The sequence below is a fragment of the Equus caballus genome, chromosome 4 (genome assembly GCF_041296265.1).
Source record: "Equus caballus isolate H_3958 breed thoroughbred chromosome 4, TB-T2T, whole genome shotgun sequence".
Lineage (NCBI taxonomy): Eukaryota > Metazoa > Chordata > Mammalia > Perissodactyla > Equidae > Equus > Equus caballus.
Window position 1 is genome coordinate 61,131,893 of NC_091687.1, and position 18,923 is coordinate 61,150,815.

The following is an 18,923-nucleotide window of genomic DNA, read 5'->3' on the forward strand; positions in this document are numbered from 1 at the left end:
TGTAGTCTCCAAACTGTTAGGAGACACGGCTCTCTCTGTCTAGGCCAGAGGAGTCATCGGACAGGCGGGAGGTATGCTGGCCACACAGCCAGCATGGAGAGCTGCAGCTTTTGGCAGGGCACTTCCACCCCAAAAGCAGACAGAGTCCTGGAAGGACGCTCACGTAAACAGAGCAGGGAGACAGCTTCGACTCAGCAGCATGGCTTGTCCTTTCCCAGATCAAAGCCCTGCGCCAGAGAGACAGCCCCACAGCACAGAGTGTCCTTTCTGGAACATCCAGCTCCGGGGGAGACTTGAGCTGGAGCCACAACCTTGCCACCTGTAGCCAATGGCTTGACATGCGAAGGCTCTCACAGGCTGGGGAGCCTGCAGCTGCTCAAACAACAGATCAACGAAAGATCAGACAACATGGGGAAGAGAATTTTCCACCTTGAGCGATAGAAAGCTCAGATCAGCTAGTCTGAGAAAACATCGCATCCAGCTAATCCTAACTCTATGGAGTGTAGAAAGGGGATGGCAATCGGTACAGGGTCATGGTTAAGAGCACAAGCTCTGAAGCCAAGCTGTTTGCCTTTGATGCTCTACTCTGCCATTTCTTAGCTGTGTGAGCTCAGGCAGGCTACTGGACTTCTCTGTGCCTTGGTTCCCTCACCTGCAAAATGGACCTAATAGTACCTACTCCATAGGATTTAATGATGACTGGCCCATAAGAAAGCTCTAGAAAGGTTGTGGGTACTATTTGAAGTCACACAGTCCTAGGTCTGAATGGCTTCTGCTACTTGGTGTTTTTGTGAACTTGGAGAAATGACAATTTTGGGGCAACTTCCCCTTCTGTAAGATGGATTTTAATATGGTCCTGGCAGTGTTGCCATGGGGATTCATTTTCTATGGCACACAGTAGGCATTCAGTAAACACCGCCTCTGATTATTATCATTTTTCCTGGTTTCCAAAGGAGAAAGCCCACAGGACTGACTAGACTGGAAGAAACACAACCAGTAAAACTTCGGATGCTCTTAAAGCCCCAAAGCTTCATCTACATGCAAAAGAGATACATCCCTGGGGATGACTGGGTCCTGGGGGCTTTAAATACACAACCAGTTTTATTCTGAGAGAGAAAAGGGAAACTGGAAGAGTTCCCAAATTCAACATCTGCAAGCGGAGAGGATGACGAAATGCATTAGTCCTGAGGAGTAACTTTCTCCCATCTTCTCGGAAAACATCTGGGGCATTACCCTCCCCTCCACTCATTCCCCCACCTCCCACCCAAAGCTGACTCTTGGCTGACAGTTTATCAGAGATAAATGGAAACACCTGGGAGCCAGATAAGGCCAACTGAGTGTGACCAGCGGAGGAGCCCTCGGGGACGCATGCCACTCAATATTTCTTTTTCTTCACCAGGCAGGGTGGGAGCATGATCTAGCTTGTGACGGATGGCAAGGCTCCCTTTCACGTTCATTCTTTCCTTCATTCATTCCAAACAACCTCAAGAGGTCGGCTGGCCCAGCTTCCTGCCTGAGGTAGGTCAACACCGAAACCACCAGGTAAGTTAGATGGTTATTGATCCTGCTTTTAACCATTTCTGCAAAAAAGATAGTGGGGAGCTAACCCTATATTTTATTCAAATCTTTAATCACCTTTTCTTTTGTCAAACCAAACCCTCTCCGGCTAAAATTACTTATTGCTAGAGAAATGTGAGACCCAACATAATCCTTTGTACCCTGTGGTTGTTCAAAAAAATATTTGTGTGGCCATTTCCACTTTAATAACCTCCCCAAACCCAAAAACTTTAAATCTGCTTTTCTTCCCATGTCCCTACCTCATCCTAGACTAAACACTGCCTGGCTCCTTTAACCTTTCTTCAAAGGTCCTTTGCCTTCCTTTTAATTAGCTTATTCCTTTTCCCTCAACCCATTCCAGGTTCCACACATCATTTAGAGACCAAAACTTGACACAGAGCTCTAGTACTTGACACAGAGCTCTAGTACTTGACACAGAGCTCTAGTACTTGACAACAGATCTAGCTGCTATTCAAGTGAGATTATTCCAGTGTGTGCTTCAGCACAGCCACTATCTGCATGTATGATCCCCAAGCCAGTTACATGACATTTCTGGGCCTCAATTTCCTCAGCTGTAAAGCTTTTTCAATTATAGAGAAGAAGGACTGAGAACATGACATTAGGGAGACATACCAGCAGCTAATGGAGGCTTTCTAAAAGAATTTAATTCAGAAAGACACATAGGAATTAACTAGGTAAAAGAGAAGAGAAAAGAGCCATCCCACCAGAGGCAATTGTATGTGCAAAGGTCCTGAGGCCTGTATTCCTATGGACCAGTCTGACAGATCCCAGAGGACAAAGGGAAGAGGATTGTGAAATGAGGCTGATGAAGGAAGAAGGGGCTGGGTAACATAGGGCCTTGTAAGCCACTGTAAGGGTGTTAGTCTTTATCCTGAAGGCACTGGGAAGGTGATACAGTTATAAACAGATTCACATATTTTTAAAGAACACTGGCTGCAGAATGGATTGGACACAGAATAGACTTGGGGAGAATGGAAGGCTCTGGAGGTAATCCAGGAGTGGGATTTTCAGAACTTGGACTACAATGGCAGCTGTGCAGATCAAGAGACATGGATAGATTAGGAAATGAGAATCAACAACCCTTACTGAGCCAACGGATATGGCAATGAGGGAGAAGGAGGTGTCAAGGATGGCTGCCAAATGTCTGGCCTGCTCATCTTTGGATGGCAATGCTATTTATTGAGAGGCGGAATGCTGGGGGAGGAACAGGTTCGAGGGAGAGGTCTGAGTTCAGTTTTTGGACATGCACAGTGTGACGTGCTGTGAGATGGCCAAGCTGAGATGTTGAAGACGCCATTAGATTTATGATTGGGAGCTCAGAGAAGCATCTAGGCTGGAGATATAAATTTAAGAGTCATCAGCGTAGAAATAATAATTAAAACCATAAGCAGGGACGAGATCACAGAGGGAGGGTGTGGAATGTGAAGGAGAAGAAGGCAGTGGATCAAGCCTTGAAATTTTCCAATATTTAACCATCGGTGAGAGAAAGAGGAGCCACGAAAAAGCCTGAGGAGAATCCCCAGACGTAGGAAAAAATCAGGAGAGTGTTAGCTCACGGAATCCAAAGGAAGGGGGTATTTTGAGAAGAAAGGACTGTCAACAGCAAGGCTGTTACTTTATCCTTAATGACCTTAATCCAGGTGATATTCCTACTGGACTTTCAGGTTTGTGTGCAGTCCTGGGGTTTTCCACCTTCGAATTTTGTCATTTTTCCTATCACACTATGGCTTATTGTCGGATATTATGACCAAACTTTTAATCCAGTGTGTTTAGTATAGAAACACTGGGTTACATATCATTTATCCAGAAACTTCTGCTATCCGGAATGCAATCAAGAATTAGGAAAAAAGAAGAAACCTGAAAAACTCGATGATTATTACTAAAGTCTGGTTGCTAATATTGTGTATTTACTAATAGGATCCCTTGTTTAGCTTTCACTGAGAACCTTTATTTCATGAGTTCTGAAAGAGTTGATCTTTGGTTTCTCAATCCACCGTAAAGTGGGAAGGCACACAAAGATTGTTACTGTGCCATCCTCGGTCCTTAGAAAGTAGATGAAAATCTACGAAAAGCTGGCAAGAGACCAAAAATGTTATAGCAGTCTGAGTCCATTTATTGAGGCATAAATACACCCTACTCCTTAGTAATCCTTGAGGAAAACATCACAGTGTAACAATACACAATACTCTGGCAATAATGGAGTAATCAAATAACTTGTAAATAAATGCTTGCTACACTAGAAACTGAGCCAGCTCTGGCAGCCTAGTGCTTAAAGTTGGGTGCTCTCACTGATGCGGTGACCAGGGTTTGTCTCCCCAACACAGAACCACACCACCCATCTGTCAGTTGCCATGCTGTGGCAGCGGCTCACACAGAAGAACCGGAAGGACTTACCAGTAGGGTATACAACCATGCACTGGGGCTTTGGGGAGGAAAAAAAAGGAGGAAGATTAGCAACAGATGTTAGCTCAGGGTGACTCTTTTTCTGCAAAATAAATAAATAAATAAAAATAAAATAGGAAAAAAATAGCCTATCATGTGGTTTTTCATATTCTTCTGTCCCTCGTATTTTCTATAAACTGGTAGTTAGAGCTGGAGGCTCAGTGGGACTCCAGTTGGATTCTTCAGTAAGAATTCATCACAGGAGGTGACATGAAGGTCAGGTTATTCTGGGATGTTAGGATTGGTGGATGGTGTCATGTACCGTCAGCCGTATCTTTCGTTAAAAGTTCCTATTGGCCTTTCACTTAATGGTTTTGCAGCCGTTGATTATCATTGCCTGGATTTATTATTTCATGAGGAGCTGAAAAACCCAGATGGCAAACTTTACGGCACAAATAACTTAGCTTTTTCAACACACAAATTGGAAGGAGAAAAGTGGAGGGGGAACCAAGAGATCACAAGAGGCCCAACAACCCAACGCAGGGGGAAGGCTGTGTCCTGCTTATTAGTAAACAGACGTTTCCGGGTCAACTGGGGAAGTTTTAACACTGGCTGGAAATGTGATCCTGTTAAGGAATTGTTATTGTTAGGTGTGATGATGGCATTGTAACGATATATTTTAAAAAGTCCTTATCGAGATAGTACTGAAGTATTTACAGATGAAATGATATGATGTGTGGTATTTGCTTGAAAAGAATCCAGGGGATGGGGCTGTGGGCCATGGAGATGCGGGGAAGTGAGCCTGTGGGGAGATGAAATGAGATCAGCCCCGAGAAGTTAAGGCTGGATGGTGGGAACAGGAAGGTTCATGTGCCATGCTCTCTACTTTCTATAAATGCTTGAAATGTTCTTTTAAAAAGCTTAAAAACAGGAAAAAAAAAAAAAGATTTCTTTTTCACCTTGTTACTTTGGAAGAAAATGTTTCTAAATGGCCGCCTTCAGCAGGGTGGATAAAACTGATTGTTTGGAAAGTGCGATGGTGAATACAAAGGTTAAAAGGAAGAAGAGGCCACGGTGTCACAGGATGTGACTATTGCTACCCCAGATATCAAAACACCAAATTGAAGGCCGAGTCAGGGAAGAACCACTCCACACTGTGATATGCTGGCGCTTCAATGCCTCCGTCAGAAACTGATTGCTGATTAAAGACCCTCCTAGACTTCAGTTCAGGCAGCAAAAGCCTGCGACCCTCAGAGGTCTGACTCAGAGCCCTGGCTGGAGGGGAGGGCTGTGTGCCTCAGTGTCCCCATACTTGAAGCTCAATTCTCTCTCCCTTCTCCCTCCTTTGCTGCATGTTCCTCTGTGCCACAGAAGTCAGCCAGTTGTGGGCTAACTCAGTGGTAGCAATGAGTACTGGGGGAGGCGAGTGGCAGGGCGTGGGAAGCCCAGGAAATACCCAGCAGCCACTTGAAGCCTTCGCCCTTCTTACCTGTATTTTCACTTACGCCGTTCGCTGAGTTCAAGAAGCCCATCACCCACCGAAATCCTACCCATCTTTTAAGAGGCATCGTAAATGCCACCAAATTCACAGATCCTTTCCCAGGCTGCTCATCAGAGCTGTGGGACCCTTCCTCTGATTCTCCCAGTTCTTTGCTTGTAGACCTTTTATAATATGTTTAAGTATCTAGAGCCCCAACTAGGTGTTTCACCCCTCAAGGGCTGGAATGTGTCTCCTTCACCAGTGTCTCCATCACCCAGGCCACGCTCTGTCCCCAGCCTTCCTCTCCTGTGTAGAGTGGCCTCAACATAGACAAGCTCACCCATGACCTTGCAACCATCTTCCACCACTTGTCTGTAACTTCTCATGCCCTCTACCTCCTTCCTGCCACCTCTCCTTTTCCACACTGCCTCTCTCTTCCCCTGAATTAAGAAGTGAGAGCACCAGGGAAAAGAAGGGTCAGTTTTATGCCAGGGTCTCAAGCTGTATCTGAGGATTTCCTGTGCCAGGCCCTTTGGCTGGCAACTCCTGAACTGGATGAGAAATCTCAGCCCCATCCAGGAGTCCTCGAGCTCCCATCACCTCATGTGCCCACCACAGCTTTCTGGATCAACAAACACCCCTTTCAGTCAATAGGAGCTTTGTGAGCTAAACAACAGATGCCACAGGGCTAAAAGGCAAATAAATATGGTTATTCAACGTTCTATTGCACTGTGTATAATTCAGGAAATTCAATTAAGGTTTCCCCAGCAACAGTCACACAACTTCAGGCCTGGCGCACAGGCCTTGTTTTCTGGTGCACAAGGGGTTGACCCTCATGCCTTCTCATGTCAGAGACAATGCAATCTGGCCGACTTACAATTGCCATTGGAAACCTGACTGGGTCCTCCTAAATCCCATGCTTCCAGATTTAAAGCTGTTTTTCAGCAATTGGTACAAAGACTTGGAGAAAAAAGTACTAAGATAACCTCAGACATGTATAGGTAAGGACTGATTAAGCAACATGGGCATAAATCCAGAATCTGGATACATCTGGGGCACAGAATGGCAGAGCAGGACTTTCTTAGACTGTGAATTGTCAGGAGGAGACCTCCAACTGCCTGGAGCAGGGATTATTTAACCTGGGGTCTATGATGTCCCTAAAGAGAGACCAGTGTCATAGCGGTTGGGAGCGGGGATTCTGGTGCCAGACTTTGTAGGTTCAAATCCTGGCTCTTCTTTCTAAGTAGCTCTATGACCTCAGGCAAGGTACTTACCTTTTCTGTGCCTCAGTTTCTTCATCCTTACAGTGGGGATGATGATATCGGTAGACTATAGGGTTATTTGGTTAGTTTGGCTTTGGAGCAGAGAGATTATTGGGCCTCTGGGCAGGATTTACTAATGACAGCACTTAGCTATTTTTCATGACCCCGCTTGTAATTCTGTGCCTGAGCCAAGATCAGAATCGGTACATGTTACATATGTACTGTATTGAGTTGGTTCTTTTTCATTTTCTTCGCAAACCGTATTTCTCTTTCCACTCCTCACTCCTCCGTGAACTGTAATTAAGCCCTCACCCATCTAGAGAGCAAGGCAAGGGTTAGATTTTGTTTTTGAAAAGACTCGCAAGCTTGCACGGCAGCAGGTTTTTCCACATTTTGACAGTTTCAGTTCAGCTCAGAGATGCTGATTTATAAGACTCTGAGCTCATTGGCTTTATCCTCTGTTCTCCTCCAGTCATTTCTCAATCGAGACGCACTGGCTGGAAACATCTGAGAAAGAAATTTACTGAAAGATGCACAGACAGCCTATTCACATTTCATGATTTTCAGGAGCCTTCCCCAGAGGACCCAGTGGTAGCCTAACTTATGCACAACCCCTGGCCAGTGTCCCTGCCCCTCGTCACACCACTCACTGGTGCAGACAACACCCGGGGCCCCTCCAAACTCGGCTTCTTTGACTTTAATGCTAAGTGATGGAGCTAATATAGCACATGCTGGTGCTGTTCTCAAACCTTGCCCAGCCTCACCTGTGACAGCAGGATTAGACAGGGAAATATGGACGGAACGCACCCAATACATTTAATGATTTAATTGTCTGAACACTTAAAAATTCAGGATTGATGCCACTTTAAGTGTGGTTGCTTCTTTCTCATTAACAGGAATGCATTTAAAACAATTCCTTTGAATAAAGACCCAATGGAGGCTCGGACGAATGTCTTTGCGTCCTCCTCTTTCTCCTCTCCCCCAGCCAGCCTCTCTCCCCCGACCAATTTGGTCTCAACATACAAACCTTTAATCTGAAACTGGTGTTTCCCACTAAGCTCTCCATTTGTGTTTGAAGTAATTTGCAATGGCCACTTTCTGCATCTTGTTCTCAGACGTGTCTTGGTCACTTAGTGCAATGTCACAGCCGTGTGTAGTTATTGTAACTCCAGCTGTGAGCTGTTAATAATAAACTTACCCACAGGACAATTGTGCCATATGGTTGATGGTCAATCAAGGCTAAAATATGCATGAGGGAAAAAATGCTCCTGTCAACAGTGAGGGGGTGTGGGTCATTGGTTAGGAAGCTGGCTGGTAAGAACCGAGTTTGGGTTAAGTGTGTATCGCAGGCCTCCTTGCCTCGCTCCCAACTCACGACATTTGTCCTGAGACACAAAGACGTGATAACTAAAATGACACAGCTGGAATCAGAAGACAAGCAGACAAAACACGGTGAAACGTATAATATGGGTTAGGGAATAGGGATTTGTTGAAAAGAAACATAGCTCAGATTCTTTACTAGGAAAAGGAGAGAGATGTGCATTTTGGTCATGGGAAATGAGCTGTGTGCTACAAGACAAATTTTATTTAATGGGAGTTTTGAGGCAATTAAAAACAAACTGATTTGAGGCAAATGAGGGAAGGGCGAGCAGTAATCCACTTGGGTGATTCCAGTTAACTTCCCCCACAGGATCAGAGGGCTTTGGGATGATTTTGGTTTGGTTTTGAATTTTGGACTTTTTGGTGGAAAGGGAGTGGAGGGTGAGGTGGGGAGGCTCTGGGTAAATAGCTGAACCTTGACCTTTGTCCCGAGTCACAGCCGCCCCCATAGAGAAGCAAATGGCAGTGCCAACAAAACGCCTACTTGCCAGTTTCGCTGGAAATGACCAAGAACTAGTGCAGAAGTGTGACCCATAAGTAAAAAGCCAAGCCAATTGTTTCATTCATCTGTGCTTTTTGACTGTTGGCTGGTTCATTTAAATGAAAGTTCTTGATACAACATCTGTCGTGGTCTCTTGATAATACCCCAGGGACCAGACCCTGCACAGTGTCCAATCTCTACACCCAAGCAGTTCTCAGCCAACACTTTCTAACTGAAAACCCAGGTTGAATCAGTTCATGCAGACTTTCCTTTGAATTTAAATACACCTCACCATCTTGGAGGAAAGAGCCTCTTTATTTTTTTCCCCTACGTTCTTTTGTCTTTTTTTTCTCCTGGTCAAGAAGTGAAATGATTCCACTCCTGCTGAGGTTCCTTTTCCATGGAAAGGAAGAAGTGTTTTGCCCCACTAAAAATAGAAGACCTTTTAATGGCTGTTCAAAGGGTGATCGTGCAATAATGGCCTGATTAAAAGCCCAGAGACCTATTTACTTGCTGTGGAGCCTGACTTGATTACTTGATAATTAGAAGTGCCCTGGTAATAATTGGACTGACACACCTGAGAGCTGTCTTCCCTGAGGAAGTGCCCCCCGTGGGGGAAGCATTAGTTGTAATGACAAACTATTGGCTCCTCCTTCCTCCATGGAATCTAGGGAAGACTGTCCTGCCAGGGGCCACACACACACACACACACACACACACACACACACACACACGCACATGCTTCTCCTCTATCCCCATTTGCTGAATTTCCTGTCATTCTGAGGCTGTTTCACTAACTCAGCAGTTCTCGACTGGGGTCGATTTTGCCCCCAACAGACATTTGGCAATGTCTGGAGATGTTTTTGGTTGTCATGACTCGAGGAGGGAGGGGTTGACTCTGGCATCTAGCGGGTGGACGTCAGTGATGTTGCTAAACATCCAGCAATACACAGAACACCCACACCTGCCCACCCACTCACCCACCCACTCCCAAACAATTATCTGACCCAAAATGTCAAGATTGCCAAGGTCGAGAAATACTGCACTAACTTGATCAATTTCATTTGAGGTGACATGGTGCATCTGTGGGTTTAGGTTCAGAATGAAAACAAGACAAAGAGCTACCAAATTCCTCTTTCATCGTCTCCTCTTCACTCCACCAAAAAGCTGTGCCTGAGCTTTGAATAATCCCAATTCTGCCAGGCCAGTTTTCTCTGTGCTGTTATAAAGCAGGGGTCAGCAAACCTAAGGCAGCTGCCACCTGTTTTTGTATAGTCAATGAGCTACGACCGGTTTTTACGTTTTTTAAATGGTTGATAAAAAAAAATAAGATTTTGTGATGTGAAGGTTATATGAAATTTACATTTCAATGCAATACAACTATGCCCATTTGTTTACATATTGTCCATGGATGCTTTTGCAATATGGCAGCAGAATAGTTGTGGCAGACTGTGTGGCCCCCAAAGCCTAAAATATTTACTATCTGGCCCATTACAGAAAAGGTTTGCTCACCCATAGTATAAAACTTGGGACCAATTATGTGCCCTGCACAGCAGACTTGATGATTCCTGGAGGTGCCGGGTCCCACAAGTCAGTGGAATATGTGCACAAATAATATTGTGTTATTTCCACATACGGTACTTTCAGATATCATCAGGTTGGTAAGGGATCACTTAAACACAAGTTGTTTTTCTAATCCTCCCACTGATTATAACTTTCTCATTCCCAATGAACTTTCATTATTGTGGGTTCACAGCTGGACTTTCATCTCAGTCCCTTCCCCAGCTTCAGCCTGAATCGGGGCTAAGAAACTAGCAGGAGAGGGCAGGAGGGTCTGGATCATCCTCAAACAGGATCCTTAGCCATGAGTAATGGAGCAGAAAGCATCAGAGCATGCCAACCACAAATTCTCAGACATCCCCCCTCGCCTGAGACTGTATCCTCTTACTCTTTCAGAAATGTCTGGGTACCCAACAAGAGTGTCCTTACAGGGGCTGGCCCCATGGCCAAGTGGTTAAGTTTGAGCGCTCTGCTTTGGCGGTCCAGGGTTTTGCAGGTTCAGATCCTGGGTGCGGACCTAGCACCACTCATCAAGCCATGCTGAAGTGGCATCCTACATAGCACAACCAGAAGGACCTACAACTAGACTATACAACTATGTACTGGGTGGCTTTGGAGAGAAGAAGAAGAAAAAAAAGAGCATAATCCTGGGCCAGACTGGTGGCATAGAAGTTGGATTCCCGTGCTCTGGGTAGCCCAGGTTCACCACCAGATCCCAGGCACAGACTTTGCACTGCTTATCAAGCCATACTGTGACAGGTGACCCACATATAAAATGGAGGAAGATGGGCACAGATGTTGGCTGGGGGCAAATCTTCCTCAGCAAAAAATGGAGGATTGGCAGTGGATGTTAGCTCAGGGCTAATCTTCCTCAAAAAAAAAAAAAAAAGAAAGAAAAAAGAGTGTCTTCCTGCAGCCCCAGCAAAAATGGGTGTATGGGGTGCTTACACATACTCATGCAGACACAGAGAGGTTAACTGTGACAGGATTCCACAAATACAGGGGTTGTTGCTGTTTAAACTCACCAACTTGATGTTAAAAGGAATGCAATTCAGAAACTCTGCCACTGGTCCTATGCGTGCCAAGAGGGTTAAGCACTAGCCCCCCGCACATATATTCTAGTTTGGAGACATGACATGGACACACACAGGAGACTATGGGAATTCAGAAGAAAGAGAAATCCTTTCTGGATTTGGAGATAATGATGAGAATGATAAAGAGAAGGAGGAGAAGGAGGGCATCATCATTTATTGAGGCGCCAGGAACCATTCTGAGCGCTTTACATAGATCCTCACAGCAACCTGAAATGTTGATGGCATTCAACCCATTTTATAGATGGGAAAACTGAACTCCAAGAAGTTAAGTAACTTGCCTAAGGGCACAGAGCCAGTAAAGTAGAGGAAATAGGATTTAACCACATCTGTCTGCTTTTTTCTCCGTGTTGAGGGAGTACTTCATTTAAGAGGCAGGATGTGAGGGGGACCAGAAGCGTGAGTAAGATGCAGATTGTCAGACTAGAGGGAAGAAAACATTCCAAATAGAATGAAGAGACAGGAATAAAAGAACAGATGCTGGAATGGGTATGCTGTATTAGGGGTGGTTCCGAAATGGAATAGAGGGGTCTCTCAGAAGTACAGAGTTTGCACAGGGCAGATACTACTGGAAAGATTTGATTGGGCCCAAACATTGCCAGATACAATCACTTTTAGAACTAGATCCTGAAAAGCCTTGACGTTTGATGTTGAGTCCATGTGGAAGAAATGAACTATAGTGAAAATGTTACTTTTATGACAGCTTTATTCATAACAGACAAAACTGGAAAGCACCAAGATGTCCTTCAATGGGTAAATGGATAAACAAATTATGGTACATCCAGACAATGGAATCTTATTCAGCAATAAAGAGAAATGAGTTATCAAGCCACCAAAAGACATGGAGGACCCTTAAATGCATCTCGCTAAGTGAAAAAACCTAATCTGAAAAGCCACATACTGTATGATTCCAACTCTACGAGAGTCTAGAAAAGGCAAAACTGTGGAGACAGGAAAAGGTCAGTAGTTGCCAGGGGTTCGGAGACAGGGAGGGAGGAATGAATAGGTGGGGCAGTGACACTATTCTCTATGATACTATAATGGTGAATACATGTCATTATACATTTGTCAAATTCCATAGAATGTACAACACGAAGAGTGAACCCTAAGATAGACTGTGGACATTAGTTAATAATAGTATATCATACTGGCTCATCAGTTGTAACAAATGTACCATACTAATACAAGATGACGAAAAATAGGGGGAGGTTGGGGGTGGAAGGGAGAGGAGCCATGTGGGAACTCTCTTTACTTCTCGTTCAATTTTTTCTGTAAACCTAAAACTACTCAAAAAAAAAAGTATTAACTTAAAAAAAAAAAAGATTATTGGGCTAGACCCAGATTCTAGACCTGGCTTTGTCACTAACCAGCTTTTTGAGCAAATCGCAGCCTCTCTGGGTCTTACAGGCTAAAAGGTCACTATGTGGCCCACCACAGTAGGACACCCTGTGACTCTGAGATAACGCACATTGGCCCAATGTTCTCCCTTCATTGAAGAGTGAAGGATCCAGTGTGCTTGGGCCTCAGGGCCGCGAACGTTAGCCCTGAGAGGGTTTGGACGTGCACAGCAAGGGATCAAGATCCATGACGTCACTTCCCTCTTGCACATGAGATCATTTTACATTCCAGGGCCCCAACCACCAACATGTTTGTGGTTGTGGTTTGTTTAGAAGAGTTACCAAACTCAACTTTTTCCAACATTAAGAAAAGCATGTTTTTCAGTGCTAATTATTTTGCAGCATGATAGAAACTGGCACCCACAAAATGTGTTCACTTGAAAGGAGTCAATGTGAGAATTAGAATGTCTTCCTTCTACACCCAGCTTCTGAGCTGAGGTGCTGAGCTGCCTGACAGAAAGTTGGCTTCTGCCAGCCCCCGGCCGCCAAGTAAATGACAGCGTGACTGGCCATACAGACGTGCTAATATTTACAGGCAGCGGGAGCCTCTGGTGTCATTGAGTCACCACTCGTCTTGTTTTACTGTTGCTTCTCTGCCCGCCTCCCAGAGCTGCCCCGGAGGAGGGTGAGGTCTGAGCTTCTCTCACAGGTCTGGTTTTCCCTTAATCCCTCCACAGTCACAATTACACTTAGCAGGTTTCAGCAGGTACAAGATAAGGAATAACACCATCCTTTCAGAATAGTGCTCATAAAGAAGAGGGCTGTGAATGCCAAGATGAGTAATTTCATTTTATATAAAAACAGATGTTGGAAACACATATTGTTTGTAGACTGTGCCAAACTTTTCTATGCACAAACACACACTTTTTCTTTAAACAGTTGGGTAGAGAAAATAACATCACCAACTTTTACTTGTGTGTGAACTCAGTATATACAAAACTAAAACAGATGTGCATGTTTATAATTTTCAAGATGCACATATGTAAAACATTCGATGGTATATTTATTCACACAGTTGATTTGACTGAAAGACCCTGTATTTACATCTTTTAATTGTGTTATGTGGGACAGTGCTACATGCGTTGTTTATGTATGTGACATTTATGATTGAAAACCAAGTGGTTGGTGGAAGTTAGTTCTTCATGGGTTTTGAAAGCATTCCAGACACAAAAATTAAGAGCCACCAAGCAAGGGATGAGGAGCAGGGGAGAAGCTGAATGTCAAGTGATTCCAAAATACTTAATCAGGGTAAAATACAAAAATTAAAAAATAACAAACCCTTGCTCTATATAAATGGCAAAACTTGACACTATTTTTCCCATTTGGGGGAAAAAAGAAGGTTTCTCCTCCTGTCAACGTGTGATATTTGAAAGAGGAAGAGGCACAGGGTGAGGATGGGGAGGGAGGCAGGCGTCCATGCAGACGCCATCCAACACTTCTCAATGAGGATTCCAGAAGGCCTAGCCTGTAAATGCCTATATTGTCTTATGCTCTGCAGCCAAGGGCAGCTGAACATTTTCCTTGGTCTGTCTACAAAAGATTTTTTCTTGCATCCAAGATTTCAGATTTTAATTCCCGGTCTGTTTGGAAAAATTCTAAAATTGGAAAGGATGTGGTCTGAAGTGTTGAAGTGTTTAGCCACATATGGAATACGCAACTCAGAGCAATGAAGTGGCACATTTATCAGTTCTCAATGTGAGATTCTCAGGTTTGGGGTCCAGTATAGATTTACTTGAGCCGCACTGCCCAGAGGTCACTGAACTTCTTCATCCTCTTGACGTGCGTGCATTTTCTTTATCGCCCTCCTCAGGTGTGTAGGGGCCTGCACCCTTTGGCACAGATTATTCATGCCACTGACAATTCTGCTGTTTCTCCCTGCTCTTTGTTAGTAACACAGGCTTATGAATCCAATAAATATCCATCTAGACTTAAATTATATGTCGGCGGATTCTCTTGTCTTTTCCTCCGCTAGTTTTCCACAGCTTTGGGGCAAATTATCACGGAGCGATACAAGCTTGTGCACAGAATAGTGTCCCCAGGGAAGTGCTGGTAACATTTCTCAGGTCATATCAAGTCATTCTGGAAATATATGATGCTATAGTATAATCTCCCAATGTAGAAAGTATAGGCTGTCTCAGAACTTACCATTGTTCTCTACTTTAAATTCCAATGGACGTGGACACAAACAAGGATAAGAATTTTCTATTTCCCTCTGCGGAGCTGCATGCAGAGGCCGGGTCAGTGTGATGGGCAGAGGGAAGGAAGAAGGAGCGTTACTTTGCCTCTGCCCCTCCCTCCCACCTCGAGCATATTTACTGCAGTAAGATCAGGTTAAACTAGTCATCAGGGGCAGCTTTAAGGAGGTTTAAAACAACTGGGAGAGTTTGTGCGCACAGGGACGGAGGCCTCAGCACCAGCTGGCAGATCCGCTGCCTGCTCCTCAATCTCAGCCCAGAACACACAGCCCCACCCCCAGCCTGGACCGTGACCGAGGCTCCACTGCAGGGTCCAGCATCACCAGGCCGAGGCTGTGTGCTCCCAACATTTAGAAAAGCCAGTAGGCAAGCTCTGATCTCTATGGTAAAGACAAAGGGCACGATGGGAACCCCACAAATAAGGGAGAAGGCGCATCCGGAAGATCATGTTAAAGGAGAAGATTTTGTTAATAGTGCAAAAATAGAATCAGAAGGAAGAGAAGAACGTATGAGGCAGGGGGAGGGGTGGACGCTGCAAGAGAAAAATGTCCCCTCAGCCCCCTTCTCTTGTCCGTCCTCCTCTGTTCCCCGACCCTGGTGGCATTTGCAAAGAAACCAACTCACTTCGGTACTGCAGGCCATGTAGAGAAAGGGGCAAACGGGGAGTTCAGTCCCGCTTCTCCAGCACATACAGACATCACCACCACCACCAGCAGTCACTACTGGCGAAGTTTCTTTTCTCTACATCATTCAGGGGAACAGGAAAGGTTTTACCTGAAAGAAAAGTTTTAAGTCGAGGGAGAAAGACAATCCTATGTATTTTCAGTGGACTAAATTTCAGCTTGCAAACAATGTTTATGATAAGTCCTTCATCCTGAGTAACTAAGGCTTGTGGAATGATGCATCTAACATCTACTGTGGCTTTATCAGGCTGTTAGTCTCTCGCGGTGGGCCTGTAGGTTACAGATAAACTGAGCCCACTCTTACAGGTGTGAACACGTTGCTGGTCTTTGTTTTGGTGGGAACAGTTGAGTCCTCTCTCTCTGCCATCCTGGAAGAAGGATCAGTCAGAGTTCTTTCTGCACCCATTTTATGTGAGTTTCCACTTGAATCCTCATGCCTTTGCCCTCTCATCCGGATTTCAAATAACACCTACTGGAGGCCTGCTTTTTCCTGTCCTTTTTCATCTTGAGCCTCAGCATCTTCTGCTCTCTTTGCTGACCCACCAAACCTCCCCCTGTAGCACCAATCTGCTGTCACTCACATTGTCAGAGATGGCATCAGCAGATGTAGCTGCAGAGTCCCTTGTCCTGCCTATCTCTGAGAGGTCCATTGGGCAAGCTCGCCAGGACCCTGGAGACGCACCTTGGAAAGGGAGAAATGCCGCCTGCCGTGTTCTACTCCCAGAGTTCCACGGTACCCATCAGTCCACATTAAAGGGCCTGAGACTTCGCACCATAAAGGGGCCTCTTAATGTCTGTGAATTGGTGCCGTACAAACTTATTTTAGAATCCCAACTTCTGAGTCATACCTTCTACCTTTTTTCAGAACTGCTGTTCTGAGAAGCACACGTCCGGAAATGTTACTGATCCACATGGTGGGTGCACGCAGGATCCGAGTGCCGTGCCTCAGGAAACAAGCTCCCTCTCCATCCTCCTTGCCTTCTCTTCAGCCCACCAGCATATAGAAGTTCCTGGGAATGCCCAAGATGCAGATGTGGAGTAACCAGCCCTGGAATCCCAGTCCCAGCTACTGTCTGCCTTAAAGTGGGAAAGACTGATGGTTATCCTGCAAAATTCTTTCTCCCTTTCTGCTTTAATAAAAGAAACTCTAATTTTTGGCTGACCATGTAGCCATTCTGAGTAAAGCTACAGTTCTCAACCTCCTTTCCACCTAGGTGTACAACTACAGGAAGTGCTGTGTGCAACATCTAGGAACTGTATTTAAAGGGAAGGAACATGCTCTTCTTTCTCTTTTTTCCCTCTCTGCTTCCGGAATAAGGATGTGATGATAGGAGCTTGAGCAGCCATCTTGGATCATGTGGTAGAAGCCACATGCTCAGCAAGATAGAAGGAGATTAGGTCCCTGATGTTGTAGAGTGAGATGTCAACTCAAGATTGACACATCTGGGTTCCTTTGACCTGAAATAGAAATAAACAGTTTTTAAAAATTATTTAAGCCACTGTTATTTTGGGGTTTCTGCCACCTCAGCAGAATCTAATCCTAACTGCTTTGGCTCCTCTCTTCAGCTAATCCCCTCAGCTCTCTCAAGAGTAAACTAAAAGATTTATTCCTAGAACAGTTTATTTCCTAGAACAACCTTTCAGAAAGCCATCTTGACTGGGAACAAGTTAGCATCAGAAGGACCCCACTGGAGTGTCTCTCCTAATGACCATCTGCACCTCTGTTCAGACTCTCTCCCACCCAAGACCTTTCACAAGGAGAGCAGGAGATGAGAGTTGGCGGGGCAAGCCTCCACACCACAGTGATTAGCACACCAACCGACCCAGCCTGGGTGGTCTAGCCCGAGTGGCCATGTGTTTTCCCACTCTTTGCCCCAAAGAACCATTCCCTGAATTTGCCAAACTGTTGGTCCTCATGTGTTCACTTGGCTGCACTCCCATTCGCTATTAGTGCCTTTCCCACATGAACCATCCAATTTGTTCTTTAGTGTATACGCACCATCTATTCTGACAGGCGTCAGTGTGATATGGTTCAGATTCAGCTTCGCAAACTAACACAGATATTCCAATCCACTACCATGGCTCTGCCAGTCTACTCCATGTTTAAATCCTTAGTGCCAAGGCTAGTCATTGAAACAAAGGCCAAACTTGGGCTATGTCACCCACAGATACTCCCTGAGCTGGGGGAGCTCTAGGCCAATGATCGTTGGCTAAAATTTGGTTCTCTGGGAGAAACTAAGGTATGATCATGGGTGGGCAATCCAATGGGTGTACTTAAAGTTGTGATGAATCTTTTTTCATCTCTGTTTATAAGATACGTGAAGAATAGAGGTTAATTATTTGTATTTCCTGAGGGCAAAACTCTGTGTATACACAAGTGCTTGATTGTAAGCCTTCCTTTTTGTCCACTCCTTTGTTGTAGCAGTTCTCCAATGCCTGGAATTAGATGGAGCTCAGGCACACACTTGTCCTCTGTCATCCGACAGCATGGTGCGTGAGGGGCCTCTGCAGCTCCCGCAGTTCCTGGCTTAGTGCAGCAGGTAAGAAAGAGCAAGCGCTGTGGAGTCAGACAGCCTTGGTCTTGAATCTTGAATAGCTGTGTAACTCTGAACAAATTACTTAATCTTGCTGAGACTCAATTTCCCCATGCAAAAAATAAGGATAATGATACATACCTTTTAGGTAGGGTCGAGGATTAAATTAGATGGTGCATGAAGTTGTTAGCAAATGGGAGCTGTGGCTAAATCACAGAGACACAGGCATTAGGTGTACAAGAAATGTGGAACCAAATGGAGTTGTTGAGAAGCAAAATCCATTCTCCCTAATTTATGAATTCTTCTGTGCATCACCAGGTCCCCATTCTAAGATATTCAGTCATTTGTTATTTATGATCCAAACAGTATTAATCTCACACTATCTACCAGGGACTGGAAGAGAAGCTAGGGACCCTGAGACATGTTGGGCATGGTCCTTGCCCTTGGAATGCTTGGAATCTAGGAGAGGGCAAGCAGGCAAACCAGTAAGTGCTATAGCGTGATAGTGCTGTGCTGGAAGGGTTAGAGAATCCAGTGAGCGCCTAAAGAAAGGAGTTGTCAGCTCTGCCGGGGAGATGGGGATGTGAAGACAGCGAAGTCAGAAAAGGCTTCAAAGAATTGACCTTGAATCGGACCTTGACAAATAAGTCAGTATTTTTCAGGCAGACCATCCTCAGCAAAAGCAGCAGTGTGAGCCAAGGCAACAAGGAGACGTGCGTCAGGCTGGTTTGGGGGGGAAATGGCAAGTAATTTCCCCCTGCTGAGGGTCCACGAGGAGCAGAGAGCAGGGCGAGAGTTGCAGTTGGAAATGGAGCAGAGGCCAGCTGGGGAACTTGGTTCCCATCCTATAAACAGAAAGGAACTCACTCAACAAACGCCATTCAAGCCCCAAAGAGATGG

At 45.1% G+C, this 18,923-nt stretch overlaps 1 long non-coding RNA gene across 1 annotated transcript; it reads left to right on the forward strand.

Annotated features, from left to right (window-relative positions):
• Positions 1-1,294: 1,294 nt before the first annotated feature.
• LOC138923772 (uncharacterized) lies at positions 1,295-16,979 on the forward strand. Its single transcript, XR_011437883.1, has 2 exons — positions 1,295-1,542; positions 16,355-16,979. It is a non-coding gene; the product is annotated as an uncharacterized lncRNA (long non-coding RNA).
• Positions 16,980-18,923: the final 1,944 nt, after the last annotated feature.